This window comes from Equus przewalskii, chromosome 15 (assembly GCF_037783145.1).
Source record: "Equus przewalskii isolate Varuska chromosome 15, EquPr2, whole genome shotgun sequence".
Lineage (NCBI taxonomy): Eukaryota > Metazoa > Chordata > Mammalia > Perissodactyla > Equidae > Equus > Equus przewalskii.
The window spans coordinates 60117823-60140192 of NC_091845.1; the positions used below are offsets into that span (position 1 = coordinate 60117823).

The window sequence follows — 22370 nt, forward strand, 5'->3', positions numbered from 1 at the left end:
CAAGTGAGGCACTAGGCTTGGGTGCAAAATTTAAGAGGACATCCAAAAACTTAGTAATCAAGAGAAATTATATTTTAATGCCATATTTCTTACATCAAAATTAATGCAACAATCATGCGTGATGAAAATATATCAAACTTTTAAATAAAGACAGGCTCAGACCCTGTACTTCCACCACTGATCTCATTGGCTTTAGTGTAATCTCAGCCCTGTTGGATCCCATGTTTTATTCATCTTCTTACCCCAGCAGCTGATGAATGAATGGATATATGAATGAAATGAATGAATTGCTTCCTTGAATCAAGTCATCAGCTGGTAATCTATAGATCCTGGTAATGAGGATGGCTGGCATGGCATGTGAGCAGGGGTCATGAAAACAGCTTTGCTATGTGCCCTCTCAAATTTGCTAGATTGGAACACAGGACCATATGCTCTATAGCTTGAATATTATTTTCTGCTTTCAATCAGGTCCCCATAAAATTTTCTTCCATTGCCCCCTCTTGTGTAAAATCAGAAAAATAAATGCCATCTTCTGTTGGTAACCCTTCTTTATCACCATGCAGCCTGTAAGACTGCCTTCAGAGGGTCGGTTCAAAGGGAATCCTAGTAGTTCATGCTGTTTCAATAAGGTTGCATTAAAATTGCCCTCCCCCATTGTCATATAACATTATTACAATCACAGTTTCATGAATTGTTTGCATAATGTCACGTTATTTATTTAATGCTTTAATTTACTCTTTATTTCACAAGTTTCCAGGCAAAATGAGAGCAGAAAAACAAAGCCATTTGAACAAAGGGAAGCAACAGTTTTTGTTGTACGTAATTCATTCTCTGTATGATGTTTCCTTCTCAAGGAGGAATTTAGCTCCAAGTTATACTCAAGAAGAGAAAAAAGGAAAAGTTCCAGCAAGCTTTAGGGCTCTTTATCCACCTTTGTGAAGGAAGATTGACAGCACCCTCTCTCTTTGTTACAAAATTGTTCACGCAGCTCCGTGGTCCCTGCGAAGAGCCGGCTGTCAACTGTTGTGGCCTTTCAGAGCCGGGCTTTTTCCTCCGTGGCCAGCTTTTTCACCCACAGTTAGCCACCAGGGGGCCGCCTGTTTGGAATAAATGGTGCAGACTCCCCAGCTTTCCTCCAAACCAACCAAAACATCCCGGGGCAGCTTTGGAGCAAAGCCCGGGAACTTCCCTGCAAAGGAGAACAACTTCTCTCCAGCTACAAAAACTGCAAGTCCTATGGTGCAGCCTCATTACGAGGGAAGAATAAAGCACGGAGTTAGAGGCAAGGACCCAGGGGAAACAGGGTCCGTGGAGTCTGAAGGAAGAGATCCTTCCCTCTCACCAGGGGGCCGCGAGGTCTGCGATTTTTCCTCTTGAAGCGCGCTGAAACACTGCATCCAGGCGCCGGGAACAATTCTAGGCTTCTTGACAGTTGTGGTTGTTAATGCTGTCAGCAGGGGTGGTGGCTTCTCGCCCCTTTCCGTGAGATGCTCACAAGAAGCTGTAATAAAACATACGTCACCGGCTGGAAATCTAGAAAACTCTCCAATAAATCATCTATACGTTGTTCAGACAGTTGAGGCTACAAATCGTCATAGGTCTATTAATTGTTTCTTATACGAATAAATGTGTGTATTGAATGAGAAAGTCGGAATTATTTTAATATCATCGATGAGAAAATAATTATACTCTGTCGTCAAAATAGTTTTATTGCAACTATAGCTTCGCATCTATATTTCAGCTTTTTGAGCACGCAGTTATTTTTACAGGCATTCTTCTAGCCCAGAACGCAGCTGCCTGCTTCATTTTCTCCCACCCAGAACCCTTGGACTTCAAGACATAGGTGGGGAGGGGGCATTTTAGAAATTCATATTTGCCTGGGGCAGAACTATTCAGGAGTATAGATTATTTTCGTCTTCTGGGTTTCATTTGTACATATCCAGAGCAAAGACAAACTAATAGGGCGGCTCCTCTGGAACCTGTGGAGCGTCTCAACCCTGCGCACATCTCCCAGGATATGCATAATGGTGCGGAGGGGTGTCTGCTTCAAGGGCAAGCCAGGTATTTTCCAAACTTCCATTCCCGGGAGTGGTGATCGTAAGCGAATGCCAGGCGGCCCGGCCGGTGGGAGGCCCCAGGAGGAGCCAGAGCGCTGTGTCAGCCCGACACGTGCCACAAGTGGTTTGGAGAAAGAGGGAGGAGCGCGGAGGCTCGGGTCGCGCTCGTCTGGCCCGGCAAAGAAAAGCCCGTGATTCTGGAAGTCACTCCCTCCTCCACCCCTCTGTCACTCGTTCCCCATTCCTTCCTCTTTGCCTGCTAGAGGAGTGACGCCCAAACCCGAAGCTTGGTGCGCAGGCAGCCGGGTGGGTGGACTCGCGGCCACGCAAACCACCGCAACCTCGCCACCTCGGGAGGGACCCCTGGGTGGAGGGCACGGCCGGGACTGGGGGGAGGGGGCGCACCCAAACCTGGGGCGGCAGGTGCGGAGGCGGCCAGCCCCGGGCGGCGTGTGTGCAGCCCGCCGGGTAGTGGTCCGCGAGCCGGGACTGGCGGACACTTCACAGCGCTGGCCCCGAGCCGGGCGGGGGGCGTCGGGTGCCAGCCAGGCGGCCCCGGTCGGCAGCGGCGGCGGCGGCGGCGGGGCGTGCGGCCGGGAGGCCATTTCCTCGCTGCGCCCCTGGCGGAGCCGGGTTTGCCTGCTCTTGGCTGCCGCCGCCGCCACCGCCGCCGCCGCGCGAGTCGGACCGCCGGGAGGGCTGGAGGGGAAACCAGGTCACCGGTTCGCAGACGCGGCGCGGAGCGGGCGCCCGGGGCCCGGAGTAAGGCAGCGCCCGGGAGCGGGCCAGGGTGGGCCGGGCGCGCGGGGGGCGCGGAGAGGCGGGGACTCCGGTGTCCGGGCCACACTCGCTTCCTACGCCTATAAAAGTGGAGTGGCCGGGGAGGGCCGACGCGGCCCTGGTTGCAGCCGCCTCTCTTCGCCAAGGAGTTGACATTTTGCAGGACTCGCGCGACGTCCGGTCGCCGGCGCTGCCCGGGACCCCGCCGCCGGGAGGAGGGGGCGGAGGAGGGTGGAGACTGCGGGGCTTGGCCAAGGAAGGCGCACATCCTCGGGCGGGCGGCCGTGACGCGGCGGGGATTAACTTTGCATGAATAATGTGAGTGCGCTTGGAAAGGAGACCTTCTGCTCCCCGGGCTCGGGGCAAGCGCCCGCAGGCTGCCTTCCCCGGGCAGGGGCGCTCAACCCAGCCAGCTCGAGGGCACTGGTAATTTGGCGAGAGGAGCGCGCGGAGGCGGGGGTGCGGGAGGGGGAGGGGGAGGGAGACGGGGAGGAGGGGGCGACAGTTCCAACTGTCCAGAAGGGTGGGCAGGATGGTGACGGGGGTGTCGCGGGAACCTGAAGGGGTGCGGGCGGTGAAGCTGAGCGCGCGCAGGCGGGCGGGCGTGGGTGGGTGGGGGTGTCAGCCGCCCCATTACCTGCCTGCGCGGGGTTTCTGCGCCCTGGGGCCGGGAGGAGGTGCCCTCTCGTGCTCCGGCACCGCGCGGCGGCAGTCGGGGAGCCAGAGCGTGGGCAGTGGTAGAACGGGGTGGCTGGGGACCCCTTCCAATCGCAGCCGCTCTATTCCTCAAACCCTAAGCCCAGCTGTTGACAGGCTCCTTGTGAAATGGAGTTTGGCATCCTCAGCGCCGAACCTAGTGGAAGTTTCCATGATGAGGAAGTTCTGTGACACAGGGGTTCGGAAAAGGTTGGCAGACACCGAGGGGCGGGGGAGGCTGTTTAAAGGGACTGTGGGTGCCCCATCCCCCTTTTTTCTCCTGCCCCGGAACTCCGGGGTTTGGAAAGGGGAATAATCCTGAATGTTGGCGTGCGCTGTGGCCGGTGCCTGGCGGCTTGGCTTCTCCCCGCCTCCTCAGGGAATCAGTGGCGATTTCGCCAGCCTCCTGGGTCGCGCTTCTTTGCTTTGCTTCTCTTGACGCAGCATCTTCTGGGTCGCCTCGAGTTGGTTCTGATACCAGTTGTGCCAGCTGTGCGCCCCCCGCCACCCCTCGGAGAACTACTCATTTGGGGGAGATTTTTTTTATTCCTGGTGGGTTTCGTCCTTCTGAGCTGCAGTTGTCATTTCGGAGGAGGATTTCCCCATAACCATTGTAGGATTATTGTTAGTGCTAATTCTTAAATCTTCTGATTTGTTTTAAGGGGAGAGGGTGGGGTGAGTTTTTTTTATTTATTAAAGGTTAAATGTGTAGTTTTCCCCGAATGGGAAATTTTAAAGGACGATTCTAGAAGCATAACAATTCGTGAAGTGAGTAAAAGAAAAAGAGTTCACCTGAATAACAAGTTCAGACTCTTCATCCTCCCCTCTCCACGCACATTTAGAATTTGTGAAGATTCAAACACTATGCCTAATCAGTAAATAAATTCGAAACAAAGTCTTCCTCTTAGCATATTATTGGTCTTAGGTGCTAATGAGATTCGGTTTTAAAGACTTGTTTTGAAGTTCAAAAAATTAAGCGTTCCTTGGACAGTGTATTAATACCAAAGCACAACAGTTTTTATAATGGTAAATGCATTGGGTAATGTAGACCTGTTGGGCAATATCTTTAGATTATTTGGTCTTAGTTTAGTATGCTTGTTTACACTGTAATAATATATAGCATGCACTGGATTACAAAGTAATAAAAATTGCATTTTAGTCAAAATATCCCATGATTCATTCTGAATTTTTACAGTGACTGATCTGCTCCCTAATTCACTTCTGCTTACCTCTCTTATTCTGAAACAAGTCAGAGACCAGGAAACATTAAAGAAAAAGGTGTTTTGATGAAAAGTATTTTGAGCAGTGGATGCTTTTAGCAGTTTTCATGCCAGTTGACTAGTGTTTTAATTGACTCTAACAGAGATCCAATAGTGAGTGATTTGTTTGGGGTATTATGGGGGAAGGCATTGGTGAGCAACCACTTATTATTTATGAATGTTAAACAAGTACTCTCAGAATCTTATTTTTAAGGAATTTGAAAGTTTTATTGTATGTTGGAAGTGGGACCATCTGCTAGTAAATGTGATTTGCTTTTGTTTTTCAGTGAGTAAAAGTAAATGATACTGAATATAGCCACAGAACTAATTTTCTTACAAAGCAATTCCTGTTGGCATTCCAAGGCTAAGGCATACTTTCATTGATGTTGGAATATTGTTTTATAAAGTAACTGATTTTACAAGAGGAATAAACATTCCATTTCTCCTCTTCTAGATTCTTTGTAGTAAATTCTGCTATAGAGATGAATTAAGATAACTTCTTGTTAATCTAGTGTGTTTGGGAAAAGGTGGTTTCTTAAATTCCCCCTAAGAGCAGAGCAAGTTGTAGGTTCTTTTTCTTTGCTGGAGTCTTTGCAGTGTGTGAAGCATGGGGTGTGGGGAGCCACAAATGGGATCGCACTCTTTTTTTTTTAGTAAGCTCATCTTTTTGATGAAAATCAGAGTAAAAGTGATTGGTTTCTTTAGCTCCTTTTTGTCATTCTAGTGTTAGATTATGTGTCACCTTCTTTAAAAGCCTTTCCTTGACCACTTGAGCAAAGGCAGTCCCCCAGTTCTTCTCAGAACCATCACAATTTTTTATTTCCTTTTTTTCCTCTTCCTTGATCTTATTTGCAATCTGAATTGTTCATTTCAATTGGTACTTGCTGAATACCTGTCTCTCCTTAGAGTATAGAATCCATAAGGAAGAGTCTTGACTGCATCATTCACTCTTGATTCTCTAGCATGTTGAGCAGTGCTTGGCACACGGTAGGTGCTGGGTAAATCTTTGTTAAATAAATGAATGATTGTGCCCAAACATTGTGTTCCCCAAAATACCTGTCTAAGCATCCTAAGTAAGTTCCAATTGGGTGCACCAAGATCTGTGCCTGTGTAGGTGTGAGTGCCATGTTTATAAGGTTCAATCTTTGTTTATCTCCTTTTCTTCCTTTTTTTTTTTGTGAGAGCTATTTCTGAGAGTTCTTCCTGCGGGCATTTGCCTTGAGTGCACGGAAGTCCTTGGCAGCAGTTTGTCTTAGGTGTTACCTTGATTCCCTGAAGACATTGACCTTCAGCTCCCTGGGTTTCAGCAGACTCTTTATGAGTTCCAGAGGCATTGTCAGTACTAAGAGTGAAATTCCAGGGAACAGACATCACTGGGTGATAGCAGTGCCTTCTCACTCAGCAGGTTCTGGCAGTGCCTCTGGTCTTGGCAGCCCTAAGGGAACTAAGGGTGTGCAGTGGTATTACTGGTTTATAAAGGTGATGGTTGGGGAAGGGGCTCAATGGAAGTGTCAGGATCCAACGCAAGATAGAAAGCGTTCTTGGTAGTAGATTTGGAAATAACCTGGTGGTTACCCTATGTTGTAAGTTAAGTTAGTCAACTCTCCCCTTTGCTCCTTTTCACACTTTCATAAACAGATTTTGAACCAGATAATTGTGGGAAATATTGCATTATCTGAGTTTTCAAGCGACCGAAGTGTAATACCCAAGGAGTGCCTGTCCAATTAGCTCTTCATGGAAACTGTTTTGATAGTTGAGACCAAAAGGAGATTACAGTTGATGATTATGGTAATTCGTTTTTGTTTATAGAGTATTAACTTCCAGAAATGTGGCTGAGTAAATGTGTGGTCAAAATCCCACAAGATAAGGAGACTGGTAAAAACGAGAGGGGAAGAAAAATCAAAATCTTAGAGAGGAGTAAAGGTAATTAAATTGAAATCTTAAGAGCTTCTTGCTTGAGTATTTAATCTAGCTTTGAGCTTCTTAGTAGCCAAGTTAACAGAAAAAAGGGAGGTGGCAGGTATGCATTAAAGTTGTAAAGATAGATCAGATGACATTTGTAGAGTGCTGACTATGGTGTCTGGCAGCTAGTAGATACTCCTATGAAATATCAAATCATATAATGGCCAATAGTTGAACTTAAATTCTGCAGAAAATGAGGTAAATTTCTCTATATGAGCATGTCTTTACCAACCCTCAAGGGAATAAAAAATGCAGAAGGTATCATGATGAAAAGTAACCCAGTGGGAGTTTATCTTTGGGAGCCTGCGCTACTGTGGTCCAGCAGTGGAGATTCTGGCAATTGTCCCCAGTGCAGAAATAGAGCTCCGAAAACCTAGAGGAATGAATGGCTAACATGTTCTTTAGGCTGACTTTCTCAAATATCCAGTGTCTCAGCCAAGCTTTTGACTAGAGCAACCTGAGAGGACAGGACAGCCAGGTACTTGAAAATGACCCTCTGGCCATAAAACTCTCTGAACAGGTAGCCTTGAACAGGTAGCCTCGATGCTTTGTGCTCTCGTCTGTAGAGCTCTTATCACGCTGCAGGGCAGCTTGGTTTTTGTTTCCATTTCTGTTTCCCCATCTAAATTGTGATGAGGGGCTCTGAGTTTATTCCTCTTTGGCTCTCTGGCACCTAGCAAAGAGTTTGACATCTGGGCACAGGGAAATGCTTATTGGAAGGATGAGTTGGAGGGGGAGAAGGGGCTGTGCTGCTCTTTTTCTTCTGATATTGGTATTAAGTGTCATCTTCTGACTTAGTTTTGCCCAAAGTGAATGTTTGCTGCCTGGATTGCGTTATCTGTCCATATCACCCCTGGGTATTTTGCTAGAAGGGCTTGCTCTCATGTCCAAGCTGGTTGAGCAATGGATGGCAAGTTAACTTCTTGCTTTATTTAGAGATGTTTTGATTACTTGATTTGATTCCTCATTCCCTCTACAAAAATTTGTGTACCTACTATGTGCCTGGCCCTGCCAGTCATTTTGCAGCTCAGTGTGCAGCCCAGTGATGTGTGAGACAATGTGCATATATTAATACAAAAGGATTCTGCACTTGTCTCCATGTGATGTAGTGGATATGCCTATTGAGACCCCTTATACAGCCCCCTGATGACATAAAGTTATTTTAATCTGAGGAGGTAATTGTTTTATGGTTTCAGTAGCCCATGTGTATTAGTGTAAATTGCAGTGGGATTCACCTGGGATTCTCTTGGTAGCCAAGTGGTGTGGGATTCAATATGTTTAGACCAGTGAGTCTCTGATTAAGGATGTTCTCTCTCCACCTTAATTTCCAAACTTTAGTCAATTATGACATTTAAGCAAGTGGGGGGGAGGGGCTGGTGGAGGTAGTATCCAAATCATTGAGTCGTGAGTAATGTATTTCCATATCCTCCTTTCAGGAATCTAGCCAGCTGACAGCTAGAATAGTGATCTACAGTCAATGCTAATGTTGTTTGGTCCATACTGTCCTAATTTCAAGGGACTTGGGAGACTTTATGTACTGGCAGCTCTTCTTGGGCAGTACTATTTTTATTGAGTAAGAAACTGAGCTCTGCTGTGAGCTTGGATATCTTTTCCAAATGGCAAGTCAAGAGAGCCTGGAATTAGGACCCAGGAACCTTGACTGTCTGTCCCAGGAAGCATGTTATAACCTTTCCATCATGACAGTCAGATACTCTAATATAGATATATAGATAAATATCTATAGGTATATGTACCTATGGCTATGTATACACACACACACATATGTGTGTGAGCATGTGTTTGTGTGTATTCTGAGAGTGGGTTGTAGATGGAGCACATATAACAATTAGGAAAGGATTAATCTGAATTAAGTTACTCATTCAATTTCCTGGTTCCAAAAAAGAGCCTTCAGGGATCATGGCTTCTCTCTGTAATTAAGAATTTAGGGATTTACTCAGAAAGCTGGGAGTGATAAGCTGATTGAAGCAAAAGCTTGGGCAAAGGAATGCAAATTGACAGCAGGTAGGTCTCCCTGACTTGGGAAATACACTTGCTACACTTGCGTGACTCCTCTGAAGGCTTAGGAATGTTTGTGATAAGGAGAGTGGAGAAGATAGTCATGGTTTTAGTGGTGCAGTGTATGACTGTGACATTCAGGAACCCATTGAGTATTTTGACTCTTGTGACATATATTGTTCAGCGGTCTCAAGATGATTCAGATATACTTCTCCCCCTTTATTATTTGTTTCTCTTAAGACTCTGTTTTCCCAAATTTCAGCAATGGTTGCATAGAATAGGTGCTCAGAAAATAATGATTGATGATAACGAATTATGACATTCCTGGGTTTGGGTCACAAATGGCTCACCAACTTGCATATCCATACCTGCAGAGTCTGCCTTTGTGACAAGTGTGTGTCAGGTTCTCACATACAGCATAAAAGGCCCTGCTTGTCTCTGGCTTCGGCTCTGGTTCCCATGCCCAGCTTCCAAATCACGGTGAGAAATGCCACAGTCACACTGCTGTCCCAAGCCACAAATCCTGTCGTCACTTTTAGTCCCTTCTCCATACTCCTGAATATTTTGGCAGGTCCTCATCTTGTTTTACTTTTTACTTATTTTACTATTTACTTATGTTACTCTGTGGTTAATTATGTTTGGAAAATCCAGAGTTTAACAAATTAATGCAAGAATTTTCAGAACCTATTTTGATGCTAGTGTGCATTATGAATCTCCAAGAGGCAAAGCAGATAGCAATCTGATTTGGTCACCATATTCTTTGATTTTGTGTGTGTGTGTGTGTGTGTAAAACCTCAAATGGGTTAAGTTCAATGCAAGAGGTTGTGAGGAATAGTTCATAGTATTACACTTTGAAAAATTACTTTCATTCGTTTTAACCTCTGACTACATTTTATAATACATGACAACTCAAAGGAGGAGTACTGGCCCCACAGTGGAACTTTTTTGCTTTTTCACAAAAAAACCATCAGTTTGTATTCAATACTGACTAATGCTGCCATTGTTGAAGTGTTTTGCGATGATGTACAAATCATGCTAAATGGTTGTTACTTTTAAAATATCGTCATTGTAAAATATATCTTTTCTTGACTTAATTTCTGATATTCAGATGTATTAATTTACATAAGCCAGAGAATGGTTTATTTCTGCCATATGTGTTTTAGTTTACTTTTTGAATTTCAGCTAAGCTTCACTGTAATTTCTACTCTGCTTCCAGCATCTGGAGCTCTAGAATAATGTATTTGTATCTGAATTCTTGCTACAACTGGAGAAAGTATAAGGTTGTACATTCTTGTATTATTTGTCTTTTAATTTAAGAAAAGGAACCAGCGGAACCTTACACAGAAAATCTTTTGAAAAATAATTTAAATTATGGCCTATGTGGATGATGAACATATCAATTTATCCCGTAGTATAGTAGTTGTAAGGGATTTGAAAAACATCTAGTCCATCTGAGGCCTTGTGGAAAACAAAAGACAGGCATTTGGCCTTTTAATGTGATCTCACACTCTATAGGTTCATAAACATAAGGTATTGCTAAGGTGAAGGCATCCTCTAGAATCTATTCTACATGCCTTCGTTTACTGTTAATTAAGAATATGTGTTCAGATTTATCTTTATTGAAGTTGCCACAAAAGCCAAACCTTAAAATAAGTTAACTTACTTTTTTTCCTCTGGAATCTGTCCATCCATCCATCCATCAATTCATTCATCCCTCCAATCAACTATCCATCATATATGCATTGGGCATCTGCTGGGTGCCAGGCTGTATGGTAGATGCCAAGATACCATGGTTAATATTTAAAAATCCTTGCTGTAAAGATGCCCAGAGTCTCCTGGAGCAATCTAAAGGAGTCGATTTAGTGTAGAACAGTGTTTCTCAGCCTCTAAACTATTGGCATTTGGGGTCAGATATTCTTTGCTGTGAAGGGATGGTCTGTGTGTGGTAGGATGGTTAGCAGCATCACTGACTTCTACCCACTAAATACCAGTAGCTCCTGCCACACTCCAGTTGCACCAATCAAAAATGTCTCTGGATATTGCCAAATGTCTCCTGGGAGGCAGAATCAACCCCATTGAAAACCACTGGTGCAGAGTTAAGAACCTGGAGTGTGGAGTAGGAATGTGTGGATTCATATACTGGCTTCACCTGGCTTTCTTGCATGTGCTCAGTTTCCTCATCTATAACATGTGAAGATTAAATGAAATCATGTAGCACTTGACCTACAGTTAAGTGTTCCTAAATATTAGCTATTCATACTGGTGGTAGAATTAATACTTCAATAGTCAATTACAATATTGGTAAGTTTTATGATGGAGTAAGTACAGTGTACGTGGGAAGTGGAGAGAGTTCTAGGCAGAAAGAACACCATATACAAATGTGTGGAGCAGGGTAAAAGTATGAGCATTTGGGGAATTGCAAGGAGCCCAGAAGTTGCAAAGAGCCCAATCTGACTGATGTGCAAAGGACAGTAAATGAGGCTGTGGGAGCAGGCAGCAGTCACCTGGTGAAGACTTTCCTGGCCACAATCAGGAAGATGGACATTGTCTTGATAGCATGAAGAAACTGAAGAATGTTCAACAAATCAAATTTTTGTTTTAAAAGAGTTCTTTGGGATAGACCTTGAGTAGGAGAGAGACTGGAGATGATGAGCCCAGCGAGAGACTCAGAATAATCCACACTCCCCGGAGAGAGGATGGCTGCAGGGACAGAGGCAGTAATATGTTGCCATGAAGTCTTTGGGAACAGATTTCACTTTCTCCAAGATGCAGCAAAGTTTTTCTAATTTAATTCCAATATTGAATATTCTTAGCAAGCTGGCTCTACATTTGGGGGAATTTCAAGTTTAATTTGAAAGCAGATTACATGATAGATTCTCTTTAAAATGTTTTCAAATGAAGCTTAAATGAAAGACCATCTCACAGCCTATTTGTAGCTGAATATGACTTCAAGGGTTTCTCTGCTATTGTATATACGGGCCTACGGTTCCCATGTCAGACAGAAACATACTTCTACACAATTATATTGAATTAGCATTGACATTGTTATGTTGAGATTAATTATTTAATGTTGTGTTGATTTTCTGGCTGATAGGGGTTTTATTTCTTTAATGATCAAGATTAGAGATGGGTGAAGAATGTGAATGAATGAATGAATGAATGAGAGTGACATTATGGAAATACCACCTAATTAAGAATAAAAATATTTGGACAGGTCTCTTTGCTTATCTGAGCTTTAATTTCCTTAATCATAAAACAGTAAAAGTAGATAAATTAGATAACCTCAAAGTTCTCCTTAGCTCAGGGGTTGGCAAACATTTTCTTTTATAGGCCATATAATAAATATTTTCAGCTTTTCAGGACATACAATCTCTGTTGAGACTGCTCAACTCTGCTGTTGTAAAGCAAAAGCAGCCATAGGTGATATGTAAATAAGTAGGCATGGCTGTGTACCAATAAAACTTTATTTACAAAAACAAATGGTGGGTTGTAGTTAGCAAGAATTATTTGGTGGTCACTGAGCTGTCTTTTTCACATCGTGCTACTCTGTTTTTTAATTCTTATGTGGCTCTCATCACATCACTGTCTTGCTACTTTTAAAGCCATTGGCCAGTGGTGGAAACATCTTTATAGCAATGAGGTAAACCAGTTCTACTTTTTTGGGGCAGCACCACCCTCCTATCTGACCTAATTCTGTTTCTTCACTTCGTTTAATCATTGTCTTTAATCTTGCTAGACCTGGTTCTTTCTATTAGACTTTGACCATCATTTTGATTTCCTTATTAGATCAATGTGGGTCCTAATATGCACATAATATTGGGAGCTTGCTGATCAATCCTGGTATTGTTGGCACATCATTAATGTGCTGATTTTTTTAAAAAGGAACTAAAATTTAAAGTAGAGGTATCAGGGAGCAGAAACCAGAGCCAATTCTTGGTGTGTTGACAGAGGTATTGAGGTATCGAAGCCGTTTTCCTGGAATAAATTTACAGAGCTTTAGACTGTTTAAATAAATGGCTCATTACATAATATCTTGACTAAAAATACCAATTTTCCTACTATTTATCCTACTTATCATTGCTTACTACAACGAGAACACTTTTTTTAGACAAAAAGGATGTTTGCTTATTTTCTTCCCAGATTATAAACGTGCTTTATCAAATATTCAGCCAGAAGCCCTATAGAAGTGCCTCCAGCAAAAGAAATGTAAGAGGGGCATGAATAATAAAAGTGAAGTAAGTGAAAAGAACAAAGAAGCTCTTTCCTTCTAACTGTGCATATTTTACCTTTCTGAAAACCTTACCATTTAATTATTATGAAAATATCTTCTAAGAAGTAAGGAAATGCAAAGGGCACATGCAATTTGGATTGTTAAGAAATAAGACCAAGCAGTGATAAGAAGTATCATGCTGAGGACATGTAAAGAAAAAGAAATAATTGTGTGCCTTTAGATTAGCCTAGGTAGGGCTGTCTTCAACTCCACAAGTCTTTTATTTATTTATTTTTTTGAAGAAGATTAGCCCTGAACTGAAATCTGCTGCCAATCTCCTCTTTTTGCTGAGGAAGACTGGCCCTGAGCTAACATCTGTGCCCATCTTCTTCTATTTTATATGTGGGATGCCTGCCACAGCATGGCTTGACAAGCGGTGCATACGTTTGCACCCGGGATCAGAACAAGCAAACCCTGGCCGCCAAAGCGGAACCTGCGAACTTAACCACTGCACCACTGGGCCAGCCCCTCGACAAGTCTATTTTTAAAGATTTTATTTTTTCCTTTTTCTCCCCAAAGCCCCCCGTACATAGTTGTATATTCTTCGTTGTGGGTCCTTCTGGTTGTGACATGTGGGACGCTGCCTCAGCGTGGTCTGATGAGCAGTGCCATGTCCGCGCCCAAGATTCTAACCAACGAAACACTGGGCCGCCTGCAGCGGAGCGCGCGAACTTAACCACTCGGCCACGGGGCCAGCCCCTCGACAAGTCTATTTTTAAAAATATTTTGCAATATTTTTGAAAAGTTAAATTTGCAATATTAAGAAGTTGATCCTGATAAATGGCTCTCGGGTATAGAATCCAGCTAATTCTTGATATTCCATCATGGGGGAGAAATAAGTCTCTGAATAATTCCCAGTTTGTTACTGGCCCATCACTGGGGTCTCCAGGACTCAGGGTAACCACTGAGTGCCAGTAATGTCCTATTTTAAAGTCCTCTCACAGAGAATGGAGAAGAGACCCCACCCTTTCCCTTATTGGCCAAGTGTATTGTGGGGAGGGTGGAAGTTTGGGGTCCTGGGTCCTGCATTGGCTGAGAGCTGGGGCATTGGAGAGAGAGCTCAGGGGATCTGGTTGGGGTGGTGCACGGCCATACAGGCATTGAGTCAGATGCCTGGCTTTGCCACCTCCTAGCTGTGCTCTCTCCAGCAACTTACTTAACCACTTTGAACTTCAGTCACCCATCTGTGCAATGGAAGTAATGTTGGTACTTACTTCACAGTATCATGGAGGCGATTAAATGAGATAATAGTTATAAATGGCTTAGCCAGGACATAGTGCCTGGTGAGTGCTCCATACACGGAAAACAATTTTGTTATCATTTTATTATTGCAAAAGTTTTAGAGCCAGCCCTGGTGGTCTAGGGGTTAAAATTCAGCGTTCTCACTACCACAGCCCGGGTTCGTTTTCCAGTCATGGAACCATACCACCCGTCTGTCAGTTGTCATACGGTGGCAGCAGTTCACATAGGGAACTAAAACTAACAACTAGGATACACAACCATGTACTGAAGCTTTAAAAAAAAAGTTGTAAAATTGATTGTGTGAAGTAAACCTGGAGGTGTGGGGCATTATTGTCCAAAAGGCAGGAGATCTGGCTCTGCCCTGCTGAAACATGCCACTTCAATGACAGTTTCCCTCACCCCTTTGTCCAAAGGTAATGTTACATGTTTAGTCACTTACTATATATATTTCTTCACTGGTCTGTGTCCAAACCTCATATTTGTCAATGAGATGGATATTTCTTTGCTAGATTTGAAGTTCCAAGAGGGCAGGGACTGTGTGTTAAACAAGTGTAGTGGCGTCTAGAAGGTGGGCCCAGCAGGTAGGCGCTGAGGAATGCTTTCCTGCTATTTTGACCAACCACACATTGGCTGTTTTCATATAATTAGGATGAATCTAATTTTAAAATGAACAAGCGTGTGTCCTCAGATGAACCAGAATATACACTTACAAGGCTCTGCTGTCCTGCATTATAAATAAGGGAATAGGTTGTCCAGCAGAAAAGCTCTGCTGTTCTTTTCTCTTTAAAAAAAAGCCATCCACACATAAGAACTGAGATAGAAGATCTTCCCGTCTCCTTAACTAAGTTGGCAAGAAATCAGGGCCCCAAACTGGATGTTCTCTACAATGATGAAACCCAGCAAAAAACCACAATCCAAGAACAGTGGCTTCTGAGGATTTGTAAAGACACGTCCTTAAGAATGGCTTACTGTAAAGAGACCCAAGTTGGCAGCCTGATTCCTCAACTTGTGTGACAGCAAGGACTTCCTTAGGTAATGGGTTCAAGTTTCTGCAGGATGACGGACGTTCTGAGACTGTTTGGAAAGTGTCAAGCTACATTGCTTTTTAAATGCCCTTTTTGCCGATGTGAGGAGCCCCCTTGGACACATTGCCTCTGTGGCATCTTTCTCAACTGTTACCTTTTCTGTAGACTCTTTTTGTTAAGATTCTGAGGCTTACATGGAAGATGAGTGATTTAACATCATCCTGCAGGGGTTTACAATTCATTTCTTTTTGTCTAGCACTGTTTTGAAATAACTCTTCCATTTTTGCTATTCCGTGGTTTTAAATCCCCACTGGTAATTCATTAAAGTTTCATTTGAACTGTGGCAGTCGTCGCCCTTCATCTTCGCCTTTTCCCAGCACCAGAGTAAGACCTCCCTCTCGGAGTCAAGTGTTGTTACTTATTTGAGGTCTTGCAGAAGTTTAGGGGCATTTGAGACTAATGGGGTTTATGTTTGCATTCCCTGCCGTTCTTGAGCAAAAGATGTTGTTTTGCTTATTCTTTCAATAGGAGAGAGAGGAATGTGCCTGAAGTTGTGTTTCCGAGAGTCTGAAAGAAGTGAGACCAGAGCCTTTGGCTCAGAGAAGCCTAATGATTCTGTGCTCAAGACTTTAGGGATGGAAAAATCGGCCCCTCTAAGAGAGGGGTACTATGGACCCAGAGAGCTCTTACATCAGAGGAACCTGAGGATCAAGTGGCTGCCAGCCCAATATTCCTCCAAATGACTTTCCATTAGAGATTGAGTTTCCCAGAAGCAGACCCTGAGATGAAAATTCAAGGGCAAGTTATTTTTAAGAGGGGTGAAGGAAACACCAATAGGAGGGTGGGGAAGGGAGCCAGGGCAGGGACAGCAGCCAAGAAGAGGTGTTAGCAAACCAGTTACCACTGTGGGCACCTGGAGCTTTGTCACATTGGAGAACTCTGGGAGACAGCGTGGAACATGTGTCTCATAGTTACCCCATGCCAAGAGGCAAGGGAGTGGGTATTTACTCACCAAAACTTGTCAGGTATCAGTCAAGACTGTCTCCAGAGGCACTTGATTCCCTGGCATTTCAGCACTGCCACATGGGCAGCCAAGAGCCAGCCTCCAGGCAAAGGGCTGCGAGTTTTTGGCAGTTGGAAGACAAGCTGGTGGGCACTGAAGTGGTGCCCATGGAGACAGGGTCAGGGCACGAACAGCATCTACTACACTTGAGTCTCTCTTGTCACTCGTATGTTATACGGGGCAGCCTCTAACCCCCATTTCCACCCAAGGATCGCTGGCCTCTTTGGACTTCTGCTTGATTATCTGGAGGTACAGACTGCTTTTAACTAGAGCAGGGGAGCTGACCCCACCAGCGGTTGGTTTAAAATCTACTAGAGGGCGATCCGTTGAAACGAGGCACAGCCAGATCTCCTACCCCTTTCCTCAGCCCCATCCTCTCTCTCGCGTGGTCTTCATTCTCTCTAAGACCTTCCTCTTCACCCGGGAGGGCCTCCTGATCCTGGAGAGTGAATTCCCTCTCCTGATAACTCTGTTCTTGCCTGTACCGTGCCCTATTTTTCCCTGGAGCAGAGTTTCTCAACCTTGGCACTATTGATTTTTGCAGGCAGATAATTCTTTGTGTGAGGGTCTGCCTGTACATTGTAGGATGTTTAGCAGCATCCCTGGTCTCTACCCACGAGCTGCCATTAGCACTCTGCCCCCGAGTTGTGACAATCAAAAATGTCTCCAGACATTGCCAAGTATCTAACTATGTGGTTTAGAATTATGAAATCAGATGTTGAACAATATAGTTTACTTCTGTCACATTCAGAAGAATTTCATGAGCACAGTCCATCTTGACAAGCAGGTCTAACAGTTTAACAAGTTTTCTGAAGTGAAATCTAATAAATCTTTCATACTCTTGTTTGCTGGCATCATCTCTTGCTGCTCCTGCTTTGCCTCATCTAGTTGTCCACATTTTTAGGTAATTCCCTCCAAAGGGGCTTCCAAGAAATCAGAAACACGGTTGCCTTGCCCCTGCTTTTTTGGCTGAGGGTTGGTTATGAAGAATAGAAACAGTAAAGATCACGGAGCAGTGGCTTATGGAGTTGATGACAGAGACCCGCTGAAGGACGTCACCATCTTTTGCCGCATTGAATGTGGTGTGTGTAGCCGGTGGAAGCGCTGGGGGCGTTCTCAGAGCCGCTGGAGGGGTTAGGCCCTGCTTGGCAGCCTTAGCCAGAAGATGGTGGTGTGTTTTGTGCACTTCTTCCTGTTGCTCACTGTCCCCTCGGACTGACTCCTGCACCCTCACTTCTCAGAATGTGCGGTGCCCTGTTGGCCTATCCACACCACCAGGAGCTGGTTAGAAATGCAGAATCTCGGGCCCCAGCCCAGACCTGCTGAACCAGAATCTGCATTTCAACAAGACCCCAGGGGACTCATGCGTACACTGGAGTTTGAGACTGGCTACGGTTCTACCTTTCCCTTCCTGTTTCTCAGTAAATAAAAATATGCAGACTCCAAACACATAAAAGAGTTACTGGAGTGACCCTGGTGTGTCGTGACTAACCCCATGATACCTAGTTTATTGTTTTTCCAACTTGGCTAGCAACACATGAGTGGGCCTTGAATCAACGTAACAGGAGTCACGATCAGCAAAAGTTTTAAGAAAGAAAGACTAGAATAGAAAATATTAGAGTAAATCACACATTCTTGAAACATTTGTTTCATTAGAAAAATGCAAATACACACACACACAGTGAGACACACGGACACACACCTTTATATGTATCTCCTGGGTCACGATAGCAAAATGGAATTCTGGCTAGGGTTACAGTTTAAAAAAAAGAATCTTGAAAACGACTGTCATAAAGACCTAATATATCTCCTTATATATATTGATCACTGTTTAAAAAAGAAAAAAGGTTGAACATGTGCATTTTGATGAAGTTTGGCCAGTTGACTGGCACCTGAGCTCATGAGATTATATTCTCTAATTCAGACTCCTGAACAAGTAAAATCTCTAAATAGTAGATATGAATGTTAAAGTTATCTCAATTGCAAGTTAATGACAATACAGGAATTTTAATTTTTCACTCAGTTTCAGAAAACAGTACTCTATCAGAGAATATCTCAAAATAACCTTAAGAAAAGCTCATTTGAGAGCAAGAAAAAACAGCTGTAAATTGACCAAAGGAAATGCGTTAACATGAAGGGAATGAAAATTCTGAACCCAAAAGAAATTCCTCAGGTTCTGGGAGATACAGGATGTCCCCAAAGTGGCAGTGCAGTTTTAAGTTCTACTATCTTCAGAAGCATAAATGCAAAAAACTTACAAAAGATTATTCCGAAGTTTAATCAGTTGCATTTCTTCAACTCTCATGTAGCTCTGTGCATTCTGAAAAGTGAATTTTTCATCTTTAATGTTTTGTTTCAGCCTTTCTGATTGAAGACGGCCACCCCTGAAACAATGAATTAAAATGAAAACTTTACTTTTCAAAATCTGCAAAGCTAAATGTCAAAGAAATTCAGATCACGAAACTTCAAAGTGTTCTTGTCTAAATTTGTAGCATTAATCCTTCTGAAAAAATTCAACACCCCGGAGAGGGAAGGGAAACCATGTCCGTCTTCAAGCATGGTCTGCGTGAAGCCGAGGCGCCGGCAGACCTTGGCGAGTCAGATTTCACCACGTGTGGGAAAGAACTGGTCCGCAGGGGTGAAACCGAGGCGCTTTGTGCAGGCAGGTGCTGATGCCAGGGTGAGACACGGTTACAGGGAACTGCTTTCAATCTCGCAGGCAGGATCTGTGCCAGACTGTGAGTTGTCTTTGAACGTGCCTTTGCCCTTCGAGAGCGGCAGCTCGGAGAACCTAAGTTCTTTCTGAGCTTCCCAGTGTGCTTTCAGGCCCCTTCTGAATTTCCCCCCTCATCTGCGGGGCCTCTGATTTTGATGAAATGATTGTTTACTGAGAAAGACGTGAGCCAGTTATTTAAAGCAATATTCTATTAAACATGATTTCAAATATGCTTTTAAGGAACTGTGAGCATGTTTTCTTTTTATTCTATAAGTGTGTCAACTACTGTATGTAGAATCTTTGTTTTATTAAAATGAAAAAAATTGATAGTGTCCATATGCTGTGTTTTGGGAGGAATTTTAGAATTAATTTTACATGCTATGAAAGATGAGAAAACTAGTATGGGGTTTTGCTCATTTTTTTTAAACTATCCTGTTTCTTTGTTCCAAAACTAATCTTTTTGTTAGTTCACAGCCCTTTGAGAATATAAATATTCAAATTACATAATTTAAGTATTTATGACTATATATAAGTCGGACATATATGAATACATATTAAATATATATAATTTGAAAATCAATGTGAGAAAGGATATTGGAGCTATTATAAATGGTAGCACTTATAATAACTTCTTACATTTATTTGTTTCTAAATGGAGTAAACTACAATTCCTCAATAGTGTGGTTTGATTTTTTTCATAAATCACATTTTTATTTTATCAAATAAAGCATTAATTTGAATAATATCAACTTGTAGTTATTCATATTTGTCATAACATATTTTTAGCAATTTTTTGCTTGTTTGAAAAAAAAATCCTAACTTCATATTTCAGGCTCTTGCTTCTTGTTGCATGATGGTTACAGTTGTATAAAGTGGCACTGTTGCCCTCAAGACTGATGAGAACATGACAAATTTTGAGGTCCATGCCAAATAGAACATTTTGTTTTTAGAACCTTTGCTATAGGAAACCACCTATTAGTGTAGTGGTTTTCCTTGATGATTTATCATAGATGTTGTGTTCTTTCCATTAAAAAGCACAGTTCATTGTATTAAGTCATTCTTCTACCTACAGCATATTGGACAGATTTCATATATATACTTTTCAAATTAGTAAGAAAAGCAAATGTTTCAACATGCACCAATCTGATATGACCCCACACAGTTGAATCAGCTGTGTCCATCTGTAAGTGTTTGAGGTTTAAACTTCTCTCTATACCTCCAGTTCCACAGTTACCTATACATAGCATGCATGGTCTACAGCAGTCTCCTGATCCTTCAAAAAATTAGAGATTTTTTTTTTTATAAAGTATCAAAGATAGAATCCTTACTGGAAGTATTGTGTATTTGAATTTTTTTTCCACATAGGAAACCTGAACCAAAGCAGTAGCCATTAGTTCTAAAAAATCTGGTAGATGTATCAAAAAGCCCAGGATGGCAAATAGTTTTGTGCCAACTCAGGTAGGTTTTGGTGGTTGATGTGTTTGAGAAGTATTGCAAGGTCAAATCTTTGTGCTTAGCAGTGGAGAGTGTTGTGATTGATTGGTAATGTCTGCTATGGAAGCACAATCAGAGAGCAATGGGCTGAGTGTCTTGTATTTTCTTACTCTGTGTCCATACCTAAGGAGGGTTAAATCCTCAAGACATTCTCCCATTATGTTGCCTTGGGCTTTTTGTTCTGTGCTTTTGAAGGGGTACTATACTTGTTCTGAAATCTTATTCATTTTCTATTCAATAGTAAGTCAGAAAATTCGTTTAGAAATCAAACAGACTATGTAAGAGTGTTTCCTCGTTGGCAAGTTTAGTGGAATATCACATAAAACAAAGCACACAGTGAACTTTTTTATCATCTCTTTGTTTTTCTGAGTCCTGAGACTATATGTACAAAAAAGCATTAATAGTACTTTAAAAACTGCAATATCAAAACTGTTTGAAGTCTTTTAAGAACATGCTAGGTTCTCAAAATAAAATCGAAGACTATTTTCTATTATATTTTAAAATGGCAAAATTGTATTTATTTGTGTAATTTATCATTTGGACTTTGTGGTCCACTTTATTTTTCATATAGTACTCATCCTCTCCGGAAGCTTTGGCCAGCCCCCTGACATGAAGAACAGGAAGAAAATAGATTGTATATGAGAGGATAAGGTAGAGGGGGGATCACAGGTGAGCTCCTGTTGTATCTCCCAAGCTAGGAAGACAGAAGAATTTGGCAAAGAAGGCACAATAGTGTAAAATTTCGGTTTGAACGTTGCCAGAGCCTTTGTTTCTTATTTCACCAAGTAAAACTGAGTCTTCTGTCAATCGGTTTGATTGGATCCTCTTGAAATCTGCCTGTCGGAAGACATGAGTATTGTTCCCTTCCATTATTATTCAACTGTCTGCCAAACCTGAAAACTCATAATTGCTTACATTACATTATGTGACTATAAGGTCCTCAGGAATTAAGGATGTTAAGAAAGAAATCTTTTGTACAGTTGGTTTTGGCATTCTTTCCATAGAGAGATGAATCACCTCTTCAACAAGTCCAGGACTTGACTTTGTGAAGACTGGCAGAGAGAGAAGTAGGAGACAATTGGCTTTGTGTTCTAGCCCTTTGCACAGTTGATTTTCCTCTTCAGGGGCTGGTAGTCTTCAGGAAAAATGAATTGTGGCCAGATGTGTCTTCATACCTCACAGGATTCTTGTAGATCCCTGTAGATGTTACAAGATATTACCGTTGTGGTAGCTAGGATATGTGTTGTTTTGACCATCAGTAATTGAATTTAGTATTCTCTGATATGAAGGATTGGTTAAGAAGTTCTCAAAAATCATCTGAACATCTTCTTTATATTTCCTGCCATAATAATATTAATATAACATAGGTGAAGTATAAACCTTGGTAGACAGAACCTGAATATAAATATGACGACCCCACTAACTAGCTGATATGAAGTTGGGGAAAGTTGCTTAATTTCTTCTCTAAGTTGCAATTTCCAATTCTGTAAAAATGTAATAAAAAAAAAAAATCCTGCCCTGTCAGCCTATGATGAAAGGTGGGAATTCCTGGAAAAGAAGTTAGTAGTATAAAATTAAAAGAGACTCATCTCAGCAGAGCTGTGCCTTTAGTCTGAAAGTTCTGAGGGTATGCCTGGCTTCCAGGCCTGTTTCTCCTGGTTGGGGGAGAGGGAAGAGTGGGAAAAAGGAAAGAACAAAGGGAAACTTAAGAAGAATATCCATAACTTCTCTACTCATAAGATTTTTTTTTTTTAGGCTTCATACAGGTTTTTAGAGAAAAGCAAGTCTCT

The 22370-nt window shown here is 42.6% G+C and overlaps 1 protein-coding gene across 33 annotated transcripts in view; it reads left to right on the forward strand.

Annotated features, from left to right (window-relative positions):
- Positions 1-2174: 2174 nt before the first annotated feature.
- Positions 2175-22370, forward strand: part of THRB (thyroid hormone receptor beta) — a 360916-nt gene continuing 340720 nt past the window's right edge. For 4 of the 33 annotated variants that reach the window (XM_070577449.1, XM_070577473.1, XM_070577461.1 and 1 more), the window contains exon 1: positions 3016-3155. The gene's annotated coding sequence lies outside the window, so the exon portion shown is untranslated. Of the gene's footprint in view, positions 2364-2671; positions 2820-2900; positions 3264-3513; positions 3744-22370 lie in introns of those variants that run through there. The other 29 variants (XM_070577448.1, XM_070577453.1, XM_070577472.1 and 26 more) reach the window with 20 other exon arrangements.